The sequence below is a fragment of the Malaclemys terrapin genome, chromosome 20 (assembly GCF_027887155.1).
Source record: "Malaclemys terrapin pileata isolate rMalTer1 chromosome 20, rMalTer1.hap1, whole genome shotgun sequence".
Taxonomy (NCBI): domain Eukaryota; kingdom Metazoa; phylum Chordata; order Testudines; family Emydidae; genus Malaclemys; species Malaclemys terrapin.
In genome coordinates this window covers 5,546,608-5,569,824 of record NC_071524.1, presented here as the reverse complement: position 1 = coordinate 5,569,824, position 23,217 = coordinate 5,546,608, and the positions used below count along the sequence as shown (strand labels likewise).

General features: G+C 49.0%; 1 long non-coding RNA gene across 1 annotated transcript; it reads right to left on the bottom strand.

Moving 5' to 3' along the window:
- Window positions 1–3,163: 3,163 nt before the first annotated feature.
- On the bottom strand, window positions 3,164–19,606 carry LOC128826717 (uncharacterized). Its single transcript, XR_008442879.1, has 3 exons — window positions 19,552–19,606; window positions 17,355–17,386; window positions 3,164–3,340 (listed from the first exon to the last, which is right to left on the bottom strand). It is a non-coding gene; the product is annotated as an uncharacterized LOC128826717 (long non-coding RNA).
- Window positions 19,607–23,217: the final 3,611 nt, after the last annotated feature.

Sequence of the window (23,217 nt, the reverse complement as noted above, 5' to 3'; positions counted from 1 at the left end):
ATCCTTGTAACAAAGCCCGATGCCAACTCTGTCCACATATCTATTCAAGTGACATCATCATAGGGCCTAATCACATCAGCCATACCATCAGGGGCTCGTTCACCTGCACATCTACCAATGTGATATATGCCATCATGTGCCAGCAATGACCCTCTGCCATGTACATTGGCCAAACCAGACAGTCTCTATGCAAAAGAATTAATGGACACAAATCTGACATCAGGAATCATAATACTCAAAAACCAGTGGGAGAACACTTTAACATGTCTGGCCATTCAATGACAGACCTGTGGGTGGCTATCTTACAACAGAAAAACTTCAAAAACAGACTCCAACGAGAGACTGCTGAGCTGGAATTGATATGCAAACTAGACACAATCAACTCAGGATTGAATAAGGACTGGGAATGGCTGAACCATTACAAACATTGAATCTATCTCCCCTTATAAGTATTCTCACACTTCTTATCAAACTGTCTGTACTGGGCTATCTTGATTATCACTTCAAAAGTTTTTTCTCTTACTTATTTGGCCGCTCAGAGTTGGTAAGACAACTCCCACCTGTTCATGCTCTCTGTATGTGTGTATATATATCTCCCCAATATATGTTTCACTCTATATGCATCCGAAGAAGTGGGCTGTAGCCCACGAAAGCTTATGCTCTAATAAATTTGTTAGTCTCTAAGGTGCCACAAATACTCCTGTTCTTTTTCCATCCTGATCAGTTATTTCCACTGCCCAGTAGATCTGCACAGCTCCGGGTGAGTCCATCTGTCCCCGGACAAACTCACTCTCTAGTTAACTATCATACAAGAGGGGTTTGTATTGACAAAAAAGGCTTCCAGCTGCAGAAGATTATTAGTCATTATTATCATTACTACTGTGACCCCCAGATGGCTTCCCGCAGGGATCAGGGCCCCATCGCGCCAGGTGCTGCACACCCCTATGTGTGGCTCTGGACTCTGACCCTGAAGAACTTCGAGTCTCAGATCTGACATTATCCCCGCATTACCCAGCTGTGCTGAAATAAGCGCCTGCTCCAGAGCCATTGCACAGACCCCGCAGCCCTTGAGCAGGCAGAGATCCTCCTGCCCTGCCCCCACGGAGGTGTGTCAGTGCTACGGAGCTACCCGCGCTGCGCTCTATTCACATGGGCTATCCCGACCATCACTCCAACAGAGCCATGCATCCCACATGGCATTCACACCGCACTCAGCATGGTCCCCACTACACCCCTCCTGCACTCAGTCACGTTAGCAGCCGTGGGGATTGTGGGTGATTGCACAGTGACCTTGTAGGCACCCTGGGAGAAGATAGGCCAAACTCTCCAGACTACCACAGTCCCCATGTGGAACATCCCATGCTCCCCAGGGGGCTGTTCTGTAACTTGTCCATGGCACGTGAACCACCTAACAGCTGCAAGCTGCTCCCACGGCAACCAAATTCCTTTGGCAAATTGCTCCCTTGGCTCCCCCTGAAATAGGCACCACTGAGAGCCCCATTAATGACTTTCACCCATTTCCCCTTGCCAGGAGTTCTCCCTGCCCCTAATCTTTTACCTGAACCAGACATCCATCCGGGAGGGAGACTCCGTGCTGTTCCAGTGCTCCGTGTTCTCCTGGACCCCAGCCACCCATGTCATCTTCTGTAAGGACGGGGAGGAGATTTCATCCCAGAAGTGCTTGGAAGAGAAGGTTACCTATGACTATGTCCATGAGGTGTCCAGAGACAGCTCTGGGAATTACTCCTGCAGGACAGCGATAACCGTGTGAACGGATCCCAGCTCAGCCCTGCCCAGCACCTCAGAGTCACTGGTATGGGGGATGAATGGCAAGGCAAGTACAATTGTCCATGCAATGGCAGAGAGAGAATCCAGAGACACATAGTTGAGTGACAGGCATGACAAGCAGAAGAAGTACATTATTATCCTCTGTGTGCACCATCCCCTATATGGAGACACAACACCCACTATCTGCAGCAGTGGGAGATTGGTTGGCTATGGGTGCAGATAGTGGGGAGGGATAACTCAGTGCTTTGAGCATTGGCCTGACTAAACCCGGGGTTGTGAGTTCAATCCTTGAGGGGCCATTTAGGGAGCTAGGATAAAAATCTGTCTGGGGGTTGGTCCTACTTTCAGCAGGGGGTTAGACTAGATGATCTCCTGAGGTCCCTTCTAACCCTAATATTCTATGAAGTGGTTAGAGTTACAGGCAGCATAGCCAAGCACGTGAATCTGGTACATTCCCTCTGCCAGGCAGTGAGACAATGTGGATGAGACTGGGGCTTGCCGTAATAGAGACCTCTGCTCTATTCCTAGCTCTGCCTCAAGTGACTTTGTGCAACCCTTCATTGTCCCCACAAAGGGTGAAAGACAGGCGTCACTTGTACTGCAAAGAGTTACAAAGGGACCTCACTATACTGGGTCACTGGGCAACAAAATGGCAGATGAAATTCAATGTTGATAAATGCAAAGTAATGCTCAAGTGGAAATTTTGGCTTTTATTTAAAAAATTAAGTTTCTAGCCCTCCTGGTTGAGACAAAAAGCTGGAAAACCTGACCCCTAAAGGCTCAAACACCAGAAGGCAAATCAAAGGATCCAAAAATCATATTTTTTTAAAAAAAGGCATGAATTCTTAAGGCAATATTGGAATTTGGGGGGGCCTCTTTCATGATATTTGTACACTTTGGGTTGGTAGTGGAATCGTTAAACAGAGCTGAAGCGACCTGGGGACTGAGTTGTCAAGATAAAGGCCTGGTCTACAGTGGGGGGTGGGGGATAGATTTAAGATACGCAACTTCAGCTACAAGAATAGCATAGCTGAAGTCGATGTATCTTAGATCGACTTACCTCCTGTCCTCACGGCGTGGGATCAACGGCCGCAGCTCCCCCGTCAACTCCGTTTCCGCCTCTCACCCTGGTGGAGTTCCGGAGTCGACTGGGAGTGCGTTTGGGGATCGATTTATCGCAATCCGGCGGGTAGTGTGGACATACCCAAAGAGTCAGGGGATACTAATAGAGAGTTTGGGTATTTTTCCCAATTTTATTCAGAAGAAACATTTTTTTCCAAAAGGCAAACATGCTCCATGTGCCCTGAGAATATTCCAGTGTCCTACCGCACTTCGGGTCACTGTGCAAGGTCCAGCTGTGGCTCCAGAGAAAATCCCCCATGTCCTTGATGTACAGCCTGGGCTACAGTTGCCTCTGATTTTGGGAGGTTCTGTGATGTGGCTGCGCATTGACAAGTTCTGCATTACAGCAATTGGAGCATTAATGACATCTGTCCCGCTGCAGATCCATGTTCATGTATGTCGACGTCTCTTCTGTCTGGGGTGGTGGTTGCTTTAAGATAAAAATCACAGTAATGTTACTTTTCTACTAAGCCAGACTAAAGCCAGAGAAATGAAGCCAGAAAATGTCTATCTGACAGCACTGCTGAACATACATCAAGAGCAGTTCTAATGGGCATCTAGGCTGGTAAAAACCAACAGCCCCACTTCCTACATAACCCCACCCCGCAGTCTTGGTCTGGCCCTTTTCTGCCCCACCCAGTTATGAGTTATGACACCCTCTTCTCACAGATGTATGCCAATCCTAGCCCACAGAAATTCAAGGGTAAACCTATAAACAATTGTCATTGTTAAATACTAATTACTGCCTTTTTGCTTTAAATCTCCAGGAATGTACCTGTTCGTCAACCAGAAGAGCAGCTACCTCATTCCCCTGGACCCCAAAATTAGGATTTAACCGATATACTTTAATAGAAATAGTTTAAGGTAATTACCTGTGTGTTAGCAATATGTTAATTTGAACCATGGGCAGAGCCATTATGTAATCTTTTAGACCATTGGCTTATTGTGCTTATCTTGTCTTGCTGCTAGAACCTATCCACGGACTTGGGAAATCCCATCCCCGTCACTTCTCTTTGCCCAATGAGCACCCTATATAATCTATTGTAATCCATTGACTGCAGCATCTCTGAGCCTAATAAACAAAGTGACACTCCGCCAGCGCTGTGCGTAATAAACTCCTGTGCTTAACTCTACCCGGTGTCTATTTCTGATCCTTCAGATAGGGGCTCTTCTGGGATACAAGCTTGTGAACTCAGTGGGAGCTGAGACTGACACCCGAAGGTGATGAGTATGTTTAATTTACCACCTCATTAGGGTAGGGATGGAAGTCTCTCATCCCTTTCAGACACATCTTGTTCACACTTTTTAAAATTTAAGTGAGAAGGAACCTAGACACATGTAGTCCAAGCATAGGGGTTAAATAAGGGTACCAACTGGGGAGGGGAGGCAAGTACAAGAGGGTTATGTACTGTTTAAACTAAGGAGTGTGTTGCGGAGGACTTGGACAAACCACCAGCAAGCGATTGGCCGTGAGTTAAGCCCAGAACTGGCTGGGTAAGTGAGCGGTAGGCAGTGCGAACTGGTGGTCCCACTTCCTCATTGCACGTAACATTGCAAGTCCTGACGGAGCCCCCCCCACCAGGCACGTGACGTATATACCCTTGTATGGTAGTCTCCAAAACAGGGCCGGCAATTGTGTGTAACTTAAGACCATGGTATTCAAGAGGGGGGAGATCTACATCCCTATGAAGGCTGACAGCACTGGGAACTGAGATCATGGTATTTAAGGGGGGAGACATACATTCCCAATAAGATCAGCAGCCAGGGTGATTAAAAGCCATGGCATCAAAGGGGGAGGCGAAAGTCAGCCCTAGGGAATATTTAGAATATAAACACGTAAAAACTCGGCAGGCAGCAGTTAAAAAAGCAAACTATGCTGCAGCCAGACCAGAGCAAGAATTGGTTAAAGGTGGAATTACCAGAAAGGTGATAAAACAAACAAAGCAGTAATAGTTATATTGGACATAAAAGAAAGAAAAAAATATGACTTTAAAAGCTGAGAATAAGGCACTAAGAGATAAAAGCCTGTGTCCATGAAAAGGGACAGTTCAGCGAGGAAAGCAGGATCAGGCCCAGACAAGCAGGCAGGCAACAGATAAAAAATTGAAAAACAGGTTGAAAGCCCTGAGGGCAGGAGTTTAAAAATAAAACAAAAAAAAAACCCTGGTACCAGATGAAGAGCATAAGCTTTCTTGGGTAAAAAACCTCACTTCCGTCTCTGAGCTGCTAATGGCTTTGAATCCAAAAGCAAGCCAGAAACCATCTTCATTAATGCAAATTACCTAACTAGTAAAAAAGGAGAGAACTGCCTATAAATGGCAGCAGCACAAAGGAGCTGCAAATAAAGGACATACCTGGTCTACTGTATAAAAAGGAAAACTGAGGTACACCACCTCATAAATTTAATAACAGTAAAATAATCCCCCCTAAACCCTTAAAAGGTAAAAGTCATTAAAACCTGGCCTGCCTATAAAAAGCACAGGAAAGTATGGGGGTAATTCCTCTATTCTGCCTGCAATCAGCAAAAATATTCATAAAAGGAAGGGATATTTTAAGCAGTATTTAAGCCTCTGGCCCCAGCTTGGGCTTACCCAATATGAGAAAGCCGTTCCACCTTTACTGTAATCGCAGTAAGACCCAATATGCTGCAGTGCTGACACATCTCAGACAGCGCCTGGTGGCATACATGTCTACCTTAAGACCCCCTGTATCACAAGGGCTACCGGAGAGCATGGCCGCTTTGGACTGTGCAACCTGGGCTGTAAAAGCCTGTAAGCCATATACCTTCACGGGCTATTGCACACCCCACACACGCTCATTGACCTCCTTAATACTGGGCGGCTAAAATCCATAACAGATGCCTGCAAGAGTCAGTGGGAGTAAACACTATGCTTGCAAAACCCTAATTTCTCGATAGTGAGGGACAAAAAAATAAACGTGGCTAGATACCTGAACATTAATAAAAAAGTACACAAATGTCTCATAGATGGGGAGAGAAAGTGTTGGGAAGAGTTAAAAAAAGCCATTAAAAATCCAGGCATAATTTTGTATGTAAATAGGTCAAGGAAGTATGAAAATAAAGTGCCATATACAGAATGAGCAGGTAGTAGTTAGTAATGGAACAGTAATAGTGTCAGGTCTGCTGGATGGTTCAAAATCAGCTAAAAAAGCAGAGCTGACAGCCCTCACTGAAGCTCTAAGAGTGGGGGAGGGTGAAAGACACACAGTGCACACAGACAGCAGGGACACATTCGGAGCAGTGCATGACTACATGGACGTGTGGTCACGCAGGGGTTTTATAACAACAACCCGCAAATCCATTAATAATATGGATGCAGTTAAAAGACTAACAGAAGCTGTCAAACTACCATCAGAACTGGCAGTAGTTATCATACAATCTCAAGCAAGGAACAGAAGAGAAACTATTGGGCAGATAAACGGTCTAAAGAGGCTAAACAGGCAAACCCTGTCAGGGCTTGTGGAACTGCAGTGGCTGGGGAGGAGGTGATATGCAAAAGGCTATATGCAACCATGAGCCTGAAAAAGAAAAAAAAATTAGAAGGTCAAGGCTGTGTATATAAAAATCACTTTGGTATGGGCGGGGAGGGGAGGGGGGAGGAGAAGCTGGTAGCCCCTGAATGCATACGGGCTCTGCTGCTCCATGCCATCCACTCCTCAGCTCACCTGGGATGGAGGCAAATAAAAGCTGCCCTAAAGCACTGGTGGTGGCCAGCTATGAAAAAAGATGCCTTACAATTTCTTTAAAAATGTGTAACGTGCACAAGTAAATGTGAGTAGGAGGAAGAACGTACCCCTGAACCATTAACCACGGCCAGAGGGAGCATGGCAGAATCTGCAAAGTGATTTTACTGGGTCCTTGTCACAAAGCAGGGGATATAAGTACATTTTGGTAATTATTGACACTTTCACCCAATGGGTAGAGGCATTCCCCACTAAAAACTGTACTGCCACAACAGTGGTTTTTATCTTAGCAAAGGAAATAATACCCAGATGGGGCCTGCCGCTGTCAATAGACTCGGACCAAGGAACTCACTTTATGGGGCGTGAAATGAAAGAGGCATGTAAGCCATTAGGAATAAAGCAAAGGTTCCATGTACCATACCACCCTGAAAGCTCAGGGATGGTAAAAAGAATAAGTAGATCAATGAAAGCAGCCTTACCAAAAGTAGTTCTGGATACAGTAGACGGATGGGTACGCATGCTGCCTGCTGTGCTTTACCAAATCAGAGGCAACCCAAACAGGCTGACTCAGCTAACACCCTTTGAACTAATAACAGGAAGAGCAATGAGAATGCCTAGTGATGCAGTCCTGCCTCCAGAAGGGTCAGGGCCGTTTGCAGGCAGGTTACAAAACTACATTAAGGTACTGGACAATAAATTTAAAAAAACCCTATACAACCAAGTTAAAAAAAAATCAAACCCAGCTGGATAATAACAGCAGTCTAAACAAACCTGCATTTAAAGTTGGAAATCTGGTAATATGTTGTATTTATCCAGAGGTCAAAGGAATTCTGAAGCCAAGGTAGCCATGCGGGTCCTTTTGACTATTAACACATGTGCAAAGCTTGGAGGGAAAATGGGAATGTTTTGGAGGCACCAAAATCATTAAAACTGTTTAAACCAACACCTGCCAATACTACCACTGTCTCCACAGGTGAACAGGAAGAAGGACTGAAGGGTGACCAGGAGGGGATTCCTGCCGTGGCTCTTGCTGCCCCTGTGGTGCATGATGAAAGACACAAGTAGTGTGCCATGTGAAAGGCAGGACTGGATACTAATAGGGCCAGTCCACTGATCCTAGACAGCTTAAAGGATCTGTCAAACTCTGTATCCATCTCACTGGATATAACAAAATACCTGGGTCAAGAATTCACAAGCCTGTTAATAAATGGTATCAAAATAAAGCAATTGGAGGAAAGTTGTTGGAGAGACTGGAGCCTGGCTGGCTTCCTAAAAGTGTGTCATTAATCTATGGGCAATTGTGGCACATTGTTGAATTTGGTGGCTGTGATAAGCACCTTCCATTCAGGCTAAATACAGGAACCATTAAATGCCCTTTTGTTTAGTTCCACCTGAAGCAATGGGAAACCACCTACAAGGACAAGACCGCAGGCAAGGCTACGAGTGGCAGGGCCATATAGTCCAACGGGGTTCCTCATGGTCTGGTAACAAATGCAGGGGCTTTTGGGCAGAGTGCTGGCTGGAAAGACACTTGTAGTCAGGAGCAAATAAAGTGCCTCCTGTTGTCTGGTTACTGTTGTGCTCAGGGACACATGGGACTTTGTGGATTCTATATAAATAAATGGGGTTGCATCAATGAACATACCTGAGTCTGTCATCACTTTCTCCTCTCAATCAAACACTGCATAACACCTCAAATACTGGCTAACTCCTTGGGTCAAAAGGCGGGCCAATATGTATAATGTTAATAATGCTTCTATGCACTTTTTATTATCATAGAGTCATAGAAGAGAATATCAGGATTGGAAGGGAACTCAGGAGGTCAACTAGTCCAACCCCCTGCTCAAAGCAGGACCAATCCCCAACTAAATCATCCCAGCCAGGGCTTTGTCAAGCCTGACCTTAAAAACCTCTAAGGAAGGAGATTATACCACCTCCCTAGGTAACCCATTCCAGTGCTTCACTGCCCTCCTAGTGAAAAAGTTTTTCCTAATATCCAACCTAAACCTCCCCCACTGCAACTTGAGATCATTACTCCTTTTTCTGTCATCAGGTACCACTGAGAACAGTCTAGACCCATCCTGCTTGGAATGTCCTTTCAGGTAGTTGAAAGCAGCTATCAAATCCCCCTCATTCTTCTCTTCTGCGGACTAAACAATCCCAGTTCTCTCAGCCTCTCCTCATAAGTCATGTGCTCCAGACCCCTAATCATTTTTGTTGCCCTCCGCTGGACTATTTCTAATTTTTCCACATCCTTCTTGTAGTGTGGGGCCCAAAACTGGACACAGTACTCCAGATGAGACCTCACCAATGTCGAATAGAGGGGAATGATCACATCCCTCGATCTGCTGGCAATGCCCCTACTTATACAGCCCAAAATGCCGTTAACCTTCTTGGCAACAAGAACACACTGTCGACTCATATCCAGCTTCTCGTCCACTGTGACCCCTAGGTCCTTTTCTGCAGAACTGCTGCCTAGCCATTTGGTCCCTAGTCTGTAGCAGTGCATGGGATTCCTCCGTCCTAAGTGCAGGACTCTGCACTTGTTCTTGTTGAACCTCATCAGATTTCTTTTTGTCCAATCCTCCAATTTGTCTAGGTCACTCTGGACACTATGCCTACACTCCAGCGTATCTACCACTCCTCCCAGTTTAGTGTCATCTGCAAACTTGCTCAGAGTGCAGTCCACGCCATCCTACAGATCATTAATGAAGATATTGAACAAACCCACCCCCAGGACCGACCCTTGGGGCACTCCCCTTGATACTCGCTGTGAACTAGACATTGATCACTACCCGTTGAGCCCGACAATCTAGCCAGCTTTCTGTCCACCGTATTGTCCATTCATCCAGCCCATACTTCTTTAACTTGTGGCAAGAATACTGTGGGAGACCGTATCAAAAGCTTTGCTAAAGTCAAGGAATAACACATCCACTGCTTTCTCCTCATCCACAGACCCAGTTATCTCCTCATAGAAGGCAATTATGTTAGTCAGGCATGACCTTGCCCTTGGTGAATCCATGCTGAATGCTCCTGATCACTTTCCTCTCCTCTAAGTGCTTCAGAATTGATTCCTTGAGGACCTGCTCCATGATTTTTCCAGGGACTGAGGTGAGGATGACTGGCCTGTAGTTCCCCGGATCCTCCTTCTTCCCTTTTTAAAAGATGGGCACTACATTCGCCTTTTCCCAGTCATCTGGGACCTCCCCCGATCGCCATGAGTTTTCAAAGATAATGTCCAATGGCTCTGCAATCACATCTGCCAATTCCTTTAGCACCCTCGGATGCAGCGCATCCAACCCCATGGACTTGTGCTCGTCCAGCTTTTCTAAATAGTCCCGAACCACTTCTTTCTCCACAGAGGGTTGGTCACCTCCTCCCCATGCTGTGCTACCCTGTGCAGGAGTCTGGGAGCTGACCTTGTTCGTGAAGACAGAGGCAAAAAAAGTATTGAGTACATTAGCTTTTTCCACATCCTCTGTCACTAGGTTGCCTCCCTCATTCAGTCCACATTTTCCTTGACTTTCTTCTTGTTGCTAACATACCTGAAGAAACCCTTCTTGTTACTCTTAACATCCCTTGCTAGCTGCAACTCCAAGTGTGATTTGGCCTTCCTGATTTCACTCCTGCATGCCTGAGCAATATCTTTATACTCCTCCCTGGTCATTTGTCCAATCTTCCACTTCTTGTAAGCTTCTTTTTTTGTGCTTAAAATCAGCAAGCATTTCACTGTTTAACCAAGCTGGCCGCGTGCCATATTTACTATTATTTCTACACATCGGGATGGTTTGTTCCTGCAACCTCAATAAGGATTCTTTAAAATACAGCCAGCTCTCCTGGATTCCTTTCCCCCTCATGTTATTCTCCCAGGGGATCCTGCCCATCTGTTCCCTGAGGGAGTCAAAGTCTGCTTTTCTGAAGTCCAGGGTCTGTATTCTGCTGCTTTCCTGTCTTCCTTGTGTCAGGATCCTGAACTCGACCATCTCATGGTCACTGCCTCCCAGGTTCCCATCCACTTTTGCTTCCTCTACTAATTCTTCCCTGTTTGTGAGCAGCAGGTCAAGAAGAGCTCTGACCCAGTTGGTTCCTCCAGCACTTGCACCAGGAAATTGTCCCCTACACTTTCCAAAAGCTTCCTGGATTGTCTGTGCACCGCTGTATTGCTCTCCCAGCAGATATCAGGGTTATGTAAGTCTCCCATGAGAACCAGGGCCTGTGATCTAGTAACTTCTGTTAGTTGTCAGAAGAAAGCCTCGTCCACCTCATCCCCCTGATCTGGTGGTCTATAGCAGACTCCCACCATGACATCACCCTTGTTGTTCACACTTCTAAACTTAATCCAGAGACTCTCAGGTTTTTCTGCAGTTTCATACCGGAGCTCTGAGCAGTCATACTCCTCTCTTACATACAACGCAACTCCCCCACCTTTTCTGCCCTGCCTGTCCTTCCTGAACAGTTTATATCCATCCATGACAGTACTCCAGTCATGTGAGTTATCCCACCAAGTCTCTGTTATTCCAATCACATCATAATTCCCTGACTGTGCCAGGACTTCCAGTTCTCCCTGCTTGTTTCCCAGGCTTCTTGCATTTGTGTATAGCCACTTAAGATAACTCGCTGATCACCCCACTTCTCAGTATGAGACAGGAGTCCTCCCCTCTTCTGCTCTCCTGCTCGTGATTCCTCCTGGTATCCCATTTCCCCACTTACCTCAGGGCTTTGGTCTCCTTCCACCGGTGAACCTAATTTAAAGCCCTCCTCACTAGGTTAGCCAGCCTGCTTGCGAAGATGCTCTTCCCTCTCTTCGTTAGGTAGAGCCCATCTCTACCTAGCACTCCTCCTTCTCGGAACACCATCCCATGGTCAAAGAATCCAAAGCCTTCTCTCTGACGCCACCTGCGTAGCCATTCGTTGACTTCTATGATTCGACGGTCTCTACCCGGCCCTTTTCCTTCCACAGGGAGGATGGACGAGAGCACCACTTGCACCTCAAATGCCTTTATCCTTCTTCCCAGAGCCACGTAGTCTGCAGTGACCTGCTCAAGGTCATTCTTGGCAGTATCATTGGTGCCCACATGGAGAAGCAGGAAGGGGTAGCAATCCGAGGGCTTGATGAGTCTAGGCAGTCTCTCCATTACATTGTGAATCCTAGCTCCTGGCAAGCAGCAGACCTCTCGATTTTCCCGGTTGGGGCGGCAGATAGATGACTCAGTCCCCCTGAGGAGGGAGTCCCTGACCACCACCACCTGCCTCCTTCTCTTGGGAGCAGTGGTCATGGAACCCCCATCCCTAGGACAGTTCATCTCATGCCTTCCAATCGGTGGAGACTCCTTCTGCTCCCTTCCCTCAGATGTATTATCTGGTCCACTCTCCGCATTAGTACCTGTGGAGAGAACGTGAAAACAGTTGCTCACCTGTATCTGCATTGCTGGTACATTGACGCTCCTCTTTCTTCTTCTGGAGGTCACATGCTGCCAAATTTCTTCACTGTCCTTCTGTCCCCACTGCGCAACTTGCTCTGATTCTTCAGAATTATACTGTTATGTTGATTGGGTGGCTCCCACCAAGCGTGTCTTTGCTCTATTGGCAATCATAGCACCTTGTTGCAGCTGGTGGCTGTGATAGCTGCCATCCATTCAGGTTAAATAAGGGAACTATTAAATGCCCTTTTGTTTAGTTTCAGCCAAAGCAATGGGAAACCAGCACCCAAGAACTAGACTGCAGGGAAGCCTGGGCATGGCAGGGCCATGCTGTCCAAGGGGGTTCCGCAGGGTCTGATAAGAAATGCAGGGGCTGGTTGTGTGACAGAAGCAGCAGAAACACCTTAGAAGCAAACAAAGAAAGCAACAAAAAAATCAGACACAACCTGGGAGTACTTGGAGCAGGACCGTGAGAAAAAGCTGAGACGGAGAGAGATATTTTGGGCAGAGTACTGGCTGGAAAGAGGCTTGGAGCCGGGAGCACAGAAAGTGCCTCCTGTTATTTGGTTCCTGTTGTGTCCAAGGAAACAGGACTCTGAGTCTTTGTAAATAAGTGGGGTTGAATCAACCCACATACTTGACTCTGTCATCACTTTCTCCTCTCTACAGAACAACCTACAAGACTCCAAATATTGGCCAACTGCATAGGTCAAAAGGGGGACCAATAGGTATAATTTTGATAGGGTTCAACCAACTTCTGAATTCACATGAAATGAGTCATAAATATCTCTGTAAATAGCATCCTGTCCTAGAGTCATTTACTAAAAGCTTTAAGAGATAAATCGGTGTTTGTTAGTATAAGATCAGCCAGTGTAATACTAGGAAAATTTCTGGAACATAAGAACATAACATAAGAACATAAATGGCCATACAGGGTCAGACCAGTAGTCCATCTAGCCCAGTATCCTGTCTCCCAACAGTGGCCAAAGCCAGATGCTTCAAAGGGTATTAACAGAACAGGGCAATCATTAAGTGATCCATCCTGTGTTATTCACTCTCAGCATCTGGCAGTCAGAGGCATAGGGACACCTAGAACAGAGGGTTGCATCCCCAAGTTAAACATCTTGGCTAATAGCCATTGTTGAACATATCTCATTCTTCTTTTAATCCAATTATAGTTTTGGCCTTCACAACATACCCTGGCAACGAGTTCCACAGGTTGAATGTGCACTGTGTGAAGAAGTACTTTCTTTTGTTTGTTTTAAACCTGCTACCTAATAATTTCATTGGGTAGCCCTGGTTCTTATGTTACATTAACACTGCCTTATTCATTTTCTCCACACCATTCATGATTTTATAGACCTCTATACCCTTGGTTATCTCTTTTAGAAGATGAACAATCCCAGGCTTTTTAATATCTCCTCATACAGAAGCTGTTCCATACCCTTAATCATTTTCATTGACCCCTCTGTATTCTTTCCATTTCTAATATATCTTTTTTGAGATGGGGCGACCAGAACTGCACACAGTATTCAAGATGTGGGCATGAGACTCCATCTCTCTGAGATCCTTTAAGTTGTTTGCCTGAAGCTTTCAGGAGAAAATTTCCCCAGTGATGAGATGTGACAATGAAACTTTGATATCCGCAGGGCTGGTTTTGTAGCTGAGAGGGTGTGTATGTAAATCAGGTTGATAACAGGATGCTAACTTCCACCTTAACTCCAAGGAAATCAGCGATCCCTCCCTGATAGCAGCGCATAGCTCTTCTCTTTTTGACACTGCTTTAGATGCTCAATAAAATTTTACATTTTAAAAATAACAATAAAAGGACAGTATCAGAGGGGTAGCCGTGTTAGTCTGGATCTGTAAAAAGCAACATGCATCCAACGAAGTGGGCATTCACCCATGAAAGCTTATGTTCCAATACATCTGTTAGTCTTAAAGGTGCCACAGGACTCTCTGTTGCTTAATAAAAGGACAACTTCAGTGACTCCCAAATTCTCACCATGCACCATAAGAGAAGGAGGAATTGGAATTGTTTATTGCCAATGTAAGCAGGTCTGAATGAGCTCTCCCTGACAGCTAGTGATGAGCTGGGGAGGGGGAAAGGCTTTGGGATCACACTGTGTTTACATGAACACACCCACTCTATCCAGATATGAGCAACAGGACTGTGTTGTCAAGGTGACCAACTTTGACTGGTGTTGGGTTACAAATCACTTTAGTACTGAATGCAGGGTGATGAAATGTTCTTATCCTTATTGTATGAGTAAAGGGAAGCAGAGCCTGCCGTGACTGATTGGATCACCCTCATCAGAACTGAACTCAATAAGCAGGGGGTTGGATGCCAAATGCCAGTAAGAAGCAAGAGGGGATGTTGGTAGGTTGGTGGGGGACTCTGCTTAAGGGTCCTAGGCACGGTTTGACATAACCCTCCCCAGTGTTCAAAGATGGAGCTAATCAAGGCTCTATTAAGAGTCTGTTTGTTTTGTTCAGTGATTCCCTAGAGCTGAAATCATCTGTTGTGGGACAGTTTTTCTGCCCAGCCTGCTTCAGCAGTGAGGTTCCTTTACTAAGAGCTGACAATCACTGAGAGCTGGGTAGAGGGTCAAGAGACAGACCTGCAGAGATCACAGTAGAGAAGCAGGTAGCAGTAGAAGGTGATGATGTGCATTGGTGATGTCTGGTGGAGCGGTGAGCGGGCGGGCAGTGGAGTCAGGCAGCTGGTGGAGCAGCGAGTGTCCGACACTCTGGCAAGTGGAGCGGCACCAGAGCAAGTGCCCAGATGATCGAGCAAGGTGCTTTCCCACCACCCCGTATGGTGGGAGGTGAATTCACACAGATGCATGTCTGAACTCTGTTTCTTCACTGACCAATGACAACCACTGTGAGTGGGGTGTGGTGAAGGGAGGGGCATGTTAAAGGAACTTTTCATTGTTGGACTCAAGAACCTGAGGCAAAAGACACAGCCCAATGTATCCTGGGACGGGTGTTTTGCTCATGGTTTTATGTTTATGAATCCTGCTTGCAGCATTTTCCCAAGTTAATGCCGGGTTACTTTCCCCCTTTTCATTAAAAGTTTCTTTTCTACACTCAGACTCTGTGCTTGGGACAGGGAGGTTTTGCCTCCTAGAGGCACCCAGGGGTGGTGTGTAATTTTCCCAGGTTCCTGGGTGGGGCTTGATCTGGTTCTGTGTTTTATTGTTGAAAAGGAACCTGTAGATATTGAACCCGGCCCTGGTTGCTGCTGACTCCACCTGGCAGAAGGGTTACACAAATACCAGCTGGAATATTGATAAATAATTATCGTAAGGAAGCAAATGGAGGAAGGAAGCTCTGTGTTAGCAGCTTTCCCTGCCACTAACATGGTACCCAGGGTGTGTGCACCACTGCACAGCCACTGCTAGCAGTGTGAGCCTGTGCACGCCTCCCTGACACCTACATCGCATGCAAACCCATAGGGGGAAATCTTGCCCCCCTGGAGTCAATGGGAAACTCCCAGGATTTCACCCCTTCCCTGTCTTCCTTCCCCTTTGGGAGGCCTGTGATGGGGAGTGTTACCAGCAACTGGTGCTGGGACTTCATTAATAGGATCGGTCTCGCTAGAACCGATCCCACTTGGGTAACATTCCGGAGGAGGTTTTCAAACCCGCCTGGGGAATTTGAATGTCCAGTTCCCAGGAGTTTTAATTGGAACTTTGAAACCTTGAACATCTCTGTCTTGGTTGTTTGTCTGACTGCAGAGGCTGGTGGGGAAAGCCCCTCTGTAGCTGGATAGATTTTGAGACCATAGATTCTCCCCTGTTGCTGTGGTGTGGAGTTTGGGAAGGATGTTTTCTTCTTGCCTGGATGCCTGTCTGTGTGTTTGTGGGGGGCAGGGCCTGACTGACCAGGCTAACAGCACTTATGGGAGCCAGCCAGTGATGAGCTGCCAAAATATTAACAACCGGTTCCCTCCTCCTCACCCCACGAGGGGGTCATGCCCCCCCTCACCCCCCGGGACTCTTGCCCTATCCAAATCCCCACGTTCCTTGCCACCCCACCCCCCGGGACCCCTGCCCCATCCATCTCCTTCCCTGTCCCCTAACTGCCCCTTGCCACCCCATCCAACCCCTCCTCTCATTCCTGATGTCCCCCCTGGGACCCCTGCCCCATCCAACCACCCCTTCTCTCTGTCCCGACTGCCCCCGGAACCCCTGTCCCTGACTGCCCCCCACTGCCCCATCCAACACCCCTGCTCCTTCCTGACTGCCCCCCCAGGACCCTTGCCCCCATTCAATTCCCCTGTTCCCTGCCCTCTGACCACCCTGAGTCCCGACCCTAATCCACCCCCCGTCCTCTATCCAACACCACCTCCCTGCTCCCTGCCCCCCTTACTGTGCTGCCTGGAGATGGGGGCCGCGCTGCCAGGAGTCGGGGCCGGGAGCTGGGGGCCGGGAGCCAGGAGCCGGGAGCCGGGCCGAAGTCGGGGGCCAGGCCAGAGCCGCTGGCCGGCCTGGAGTAGGGGGCTGGGAGCAGGGCCGGAGCTGGGGGCCGGGCCGAAGCTGCGGGCCGGCCCTGAGTCGTGGGCCAGGGGCCGGCCCAAAGTCGGAGCCGCTGGCTGGCTGGGGGCCAGGCCGGAACTGTGGGCCAGGTGCCAGCCCCAAGTCGGGGGCTGGCCCGAAGTCAGGGCTGCTGGCCGGCCAGGGGCCGGGGGCCGGGGGCCGGGCTGGAGCCGGACTGGCCCGAAGTTGGGGGCCGCTGGCCGGCCCGAAGTTGGGGGCCGCTGGCTGGCTCAGAGTCGGGGCTGGGGGCTGGCCTGGAGCTGTACCACCTGGCCGGCAGGAGTCCCTCCTCGCGCCCCCCTGCCCCAACTTACCTGCAGGAAGCTGCTGCTTCCTTCTCAGCCCTCCCAGGCTTCCCACGCGAACAGCTGATTCGCGGAAGCCGGGAAGGGGAGCCTTCAGGGGAGGAGGCAGAGGCGGAGCCAGAGCCAGGTGAGCTGGGGCTGGGGGCAGGGTAGGGAGGTGCTGGAGCTTTTGTTAAATTTAAAAGCCCTTTTAGAACCAGGACTACCAGTTCTAAAAGGGCTTCTAAATTTAACAACCAGTTCCCGCGAACCAGAGGGAAGCGGCTCCAGCTCACCACTGGAGCCAGCTACCTACTCCTGGATGGAGATCTGGGGCAGCAGCAGTGAGACCAGGGTAACAGACACAACCTGAATCCTGGGAATCCTGAGTAAATCCATGTTCCAAGCCCACGGGTCACTGCCGAGCTGGAACAGGCAAACAAATTGCTCTTTTCTATCACTTCACTTTGTTGTTAATAAAAGCAGTGATTCACCTTGGAGCTTCCCAGCCAATCCACCGAGGCACCTGGGGAGAGAATGACAGTTACACATTGTCACATGGTGGTAAATGCTCTTAAGGGAAGGCACCTTATTGGGCACAAATTATAACCACACGGTTCCCACCTCTCCCCCAGCCAGGGCAGGACTCCCCTGTGGGCAGCACTGAGCACAATGAAACCTGATCCTGAGCAGGGTCACTAGGGGGTACCGTAGAAGAAGGATTTAATATGGCTGATGAAGATGTTCAGTGGAAACTGTTTGTCTGGGTTTTCAACAGAGCTATTTTGTCACAAACAGAATCAGCTTTTGTCAGAAAATTTCAATATATTCTCAAAAAAACAAATGCTTCAAAACTGAAATATTTTGACCAACCCCAGAAACCCCTGAAATATTGTGATTAAAAATACCACCACGGTGCCGCGTGGGGGTGGAGGCAGCATACAGGGTCAAGTGCCCCCAAGATTGGCCTGTCCATGTCCTTCTCTCGCTGTGCCTGCCCCCCGGCACGCTCACCCCTGTCCCTGGCAGCTGGGCCTGGGCAGGGAGTGGAAGGGGCAGGACCAAACACTTCTCATGCTGGCCGCTCCAGATCACTGCTCTGTGCGGCGTGATGGCTGCCTGCAAGAGCCTTGCTGGGGAGGTGGTGGCAGCACCCCTCCGCCCTCTCACCCCCATGCCTGAACCCAGCTCCTCTCCCTCACAGCATGTTTCTGGATCTCTCGGCCCCGTCCCCGGCAGCTGAGCCCGGGCCAAGGGTGGCCCACTGCCTCCCCAGCCAGGCTCTGTCAGGCAGCTGCTGCATTGCAAAGAGTCAGCGACACGGAGTGGCCAGCTTGATCCATGCAAAACGTGGCTCCCTCCCGCTCCCCATCTGGGCCCGGCTGCCAAATGTGCCAGGGAGGAGGTGCAGTGGGAGAAAGACAAAGCCCCGTGGGTAACATGGGGAAAGGAGAGCGCGGCAGGATCGGGCTGGGCACAGGGTGGGGAAGTCGCTGAGAAGAGGAGACGTGTGTGGGGGAGTCATTTGTCCTCCCTTTTAGATTGTGCCCCCCAGCCTGGGGAGGCCCGAGTTGTCTGTGCTTGTGCTGATATTCTCCTCTACAGGCAGGGCAGTGTGGCTGGATTTCATCTCCTATGATGCACCACAGCCAGGGATTCCTATGATATATTGCCTACTATCACCAAGAGGGGAGAAAATGGTGCATCCTGGGAGGGCCAGAGCCCAGCTCCAAGAAGAGACCAGGAGCAGGAGGCCCCTGAACTGCAGCTCCCAAGAGGCACTCTTGCACCATTTTGAATCAAAATCATTTCTTTTTCAGTTGAAATATTTCAATTTTTGATATTTAACTGAAATGTTGAAATTTCCCACAGAAAATTTTGAGAAAAATAAAACAAATTCATTTTTATCTAAATGTTCCACAGGAAAAAAGCCTATTTTGCAACCAGGTCGAGGATTTAGTGATCCACTGGGTTAATTTATAATTAAGTGGAACAGAGCCTGGCAGGTTGTGCGTGACTGTGCTTCCCAGGGGGCTAAATCTCCCTCTGGGATGTGACACTCTTCATGGCTTCCAAACACCTTGTACATTTAGGGGTTCTTTAAACAAGAGTTTTCTCTATTTATACTTCCAACTTCACACACCCTGAGATAAGAGTATCCCCCACGTCCGTACCTCAGCCTTCAGCTTTGGGCCTCACAATACAGCCAACAGGTGGGCACCATTTCCCTGCCAAAGCACCGTCTGTTGGGACTTATTGCAGTGTTGTCAGGACTTATTCCTGTCCACGTTTGCACAGGGCAGGAAGGATTGGTCTGTACTGATCAGACCAAGCTCCCAGTGGAGGGAGTGTAACACTTTCCAATGGGAGCTTTCCCCAGGATGTGCCCTTTCCATGAAGGACGGGACGTGGAAACACTTTGGCTCAGGCCCCTAATCCATGGCAACGCAGGACTGGGGATTACAGGCAAAGGAACCTCAGGGACTCAGATGCACGAGCCTTGGGGCCCCGAGAACTTTTTCTCCTCATTCACTTCAATCACAGGGAGTTTATTGTTGTAATTCTTGGCCAGACAGTCTGATCTGGGATCTGTCCATCTCCCACCAATTAACACATTTACTCCCAGCCCCCGCCTTTCTCCCTCATGTGCAGGCGACCCCAGTAACCCCAATACTCTACAAAAGTTCTTACATTCAATATAATCTTCAGAAGTGTTGCTGGTGTCACGCTGGGCTTGTTCCCTGTGGGGAGTAATAAGCACACGGGCTATCAGTGATGCCATGTGTTTTCTCTCTGTTTTCAGAGACCCGGCTAGGACCGTACATTTCCATTCAGCTCACACTCAGTTTCTTTGAATATTTTTCACCCAAATAAAACTGGATTTTTGCCCACATCTGCTCCAATGTGTCAGTGCAGGAAATCTGAACATACATTGTTAAGGATCAACTGTAAAGTCTTTGCACAGTGTGGAAATTCAACTTCAGGTCCCCAACCTCTTTACTTCTTGCCCCGTCTGCTCCCACGTCCCAGGAGGGCAGGGTGGGGGTATTTGGGGGCAGAGGCTGGTCATTTGGCAGGAGGAGGGAGGGAGGGAATGTTGGGGAAAGGCAGCTGCTGGAGACATACAGCTGGGAGGGGCACAGGAGGCAGGCAGGGAACATATGCAGCTGAGTGTCAGGGAGGGGCTCCCTGTACTGAGGGTCTGTCTGCCGTGTCCTCTCTGTCCCCTGCCCTCAGTAGCTTTACTGGCAGAGTCGCTGCACTGTGAACCCAGGCTGGGTTGGACACTGCAGAGCCTGGAAACTGCCTCTAGCCTCCCCATGCGCCTTTCCCTCTCTGTGTCCAGCTGGTCACCCCATGGACTCCCTGGCTGCTCCCCCCATCATGCCCATCTGGCCCGGGGCCATGTAGATTTCCTGGAGTCCCTCTCGGGGCAATGTGCAGCTGATGAATCGGCTCCGAGCTCTGGGGCCATGAGGCCGTCATGGAGCAGGCAGGGTTTAGAACAAGCATATGGGCCACATGGCCTTCAAAAGGGCTGCAGTGAGGCCTGACAGGCTGCAAAGTGGCAGAGGGGGAAAGGAGCAGGAGTCAGGGGGAGCCCTGAATGGCAGGTTGTGGCTGCAGAGCAATGGGGAGTGACCCTTAGAAGCTCTCTGGGGGGGTCCCTGCAGAGTCTCTGTGTGTGTAGGGAGAGGAAGGATGCCACAGAAACCCCTTATGGGTTCATGGGCAGACAGAGAGCCAGCAATGCTGAGCAGCTCCCTGGGGACTCCAATGAGCTGGTCCCCTGGTCAGTGTTGCAGAAGTGACTTGCTCAGAGCCCCTTCTACACAGTGCGTTGTTCACATATATGATTCACTCTGAATCCCCATAGGCATCCCTGCTGTCCAGCTCTCCCCAGCGCTATGGCTGCCCCCCTCCTCCCTCCAGACCTGCACTGAAACCATGGACGCTGTGAGCAAACCCGCTGTGAGTGTTTTGGGGTGAGTCCGTGTGTGGACGCGCTGAGCCTGGCACTAAACCAGCTGCAGCTGATGGAGCTAACATTGGATGTTACCCACTACAGCTGGATGGACTGGAGATCCTTCATTCCCAGCCAGGCCTGGCCACTCCCAGCCCTACTCCAGAAGAACAGACCCAGTTTTAAGGAACTGGCTGGCTTGGTCGGTGTTGCTTTGTGGGCCACCAGCCTTGACGCCTCAGGTGTAAAACAGGGTCACTTTCATTCTTTCACACACATGGGGCAACTTTCACACACGCTCACTCTGCTGCCAGTGAATCTGATGGGAAGCCTTTCCTTAAACTGTCTCCTCATAGCCCCAGATCCCATCCTGAGCCGGGAGTTCATCCTGCCCTGGTCTTTTCAAAAATTCCTCCAGAACAAACAGACTGAAACACCCCCAGCCCCACCCTGCCCCAGTTGTAGGAAAGCTGAGCACAGCCTAGATGTTGGAGTGACCTCCAGAGAGAAGAGACCCAGAAAGAAAACGAGATGGGAGAGGGAATAATCTCCTCCTACCTTTGATCCCGCAGTAGAGACGCAACTGGAAGGCAGTTAGACAATGTGATCGGATACATGGACACATTTCCTCCTGGGCAGAGAGAGAGAGAGAGATAAACTGAGCGACACATCCCCAAGTCATCATCACATTGACGCAGAGTCCCATCCCCATGGGCCAGCCCAGCTCTCTCCTCCACCAGCCCCACCGACTGCCCTTGGGAGCGCTGTTCCCAAGTCTCACAATTTTAGTTCCTGCCTCACGGCATTTGATGTTCTACGTAAAGCCCCAGGTCTGATAGTCAGGGGAGTTAGTAAAAAACTCAGCTTTCATTAAAAAAAAAAAAAAAAAAAAGGAAATTTATAACCCTTGTGTTTGGGGAGAAAAGCCTGAAAATGTGACTCGAGACACCCTCTCTAAGATCAAATCCTCCAGGAAAATACAAAGACCCCACACTGGTGACTGGTTGGAAATCCCATGAGTTTTAAGCCAATCTCGAGATTGTTGGGGTGACTCGAGTGCTATGAAAGCTTGGGGCTGGGGACACTGTGTGAGGAAAGGTTGGCAGGGCAGACCTGTGTCCAGAACTCTATTTTCAGAGTTATTAGGCCCTGATTCAGGAAAGCACTTACACACAGGCACAGGCGTAAGGGCCCTTCCTGACTAGGGGATGCCTTCCTGAACTGCAGCGTTAGTAATCTGTGTGTCAATATTCCATCCGGACACACGTCCCTGGCTGAGTCCTAGATTGTGACCATCTACGGGGCAGGGATTATCCCCTTCATTACTGATTTGTGCAGCACCTGGCACAGTGGGGTCCTGATACCTGACTGGATCTCCAGGGAACTACAGTAACATACTGTTAAAGCGGTCAGGCCAGACAGCTACAGAAAAGTGATGGAAGATAGATACGTTAGCCCCAGATTAAGTAGGTCCCTTTTCCCTGGGCAAAATAAGAGGGACTATTCCAGAACAATCAGAAACCTGCTAGAACCGATTAAGGCAAGCAGGCTAATTAGGAGACCTGGAGCCAATTAGGAAGCACTAGAACAAATTAAGGCAGGTAGGCTAACCAGGACACCTGGTTAAAAAGAAAGAACTCCCTTCAGTTGGGGACAGGCACGTAAGCAGCTGGGAATGAGAGGACATAGTGCTGGAGGACTGAGGAATACAAACACCATCAGGCATCAGGAGGAAGGTCCTGAGGTGAGGACAAAGAAAGTGCTGGGGGAAGGTCATGGGGAAGTGGCTCAGGGAGTTGTAGTTGTCACACAGCTGTTACAGGAGACATTGTAGACAGCTGCAATCCACAGGGCCCTGGGCTGGAACCCGGAGTAGACGGCGGGCCCAGGTTCACCCCATTCTCCCAACTCCCTATTTGACACAAGAAGAGTTGACCTGGACTATGGGTCCCACCAGAGGGGAAGGTCTTTGGCCTGCCCCGACCCACTAGGTGGAACAACAGAGATTGTGGGGATTGTTCTCCCTTCCCCCCCATGCTGGCCAGTGATGAGGTTAGCTGAGTGAATGGCAGGTTTGAGTCAGGGGCAAAAGTGGCTAATCTGAAGACTGCCGTGAACCTCTGAGGCAAGCAAATCTGCCGGAAAGTGCAGGACCCACCAAGGCAGAGGAGGAACTTTGTCACAATACCTAATAAATAATGTACAACACCTAGCACAATGGGGCTCTGATCCCTGATTGGGGCTCCAGAGTGCTACTGTAATACAAATAATTAATCACAATGATAATCCCTTTCATCATCTCTTTGATGTTTCTCCCCAGCCAGCCTCCCATTAATGAATGATCAATTTCACTGTGTCTTTGATCATCTCTCTCCCCCCATCCCAGACATACT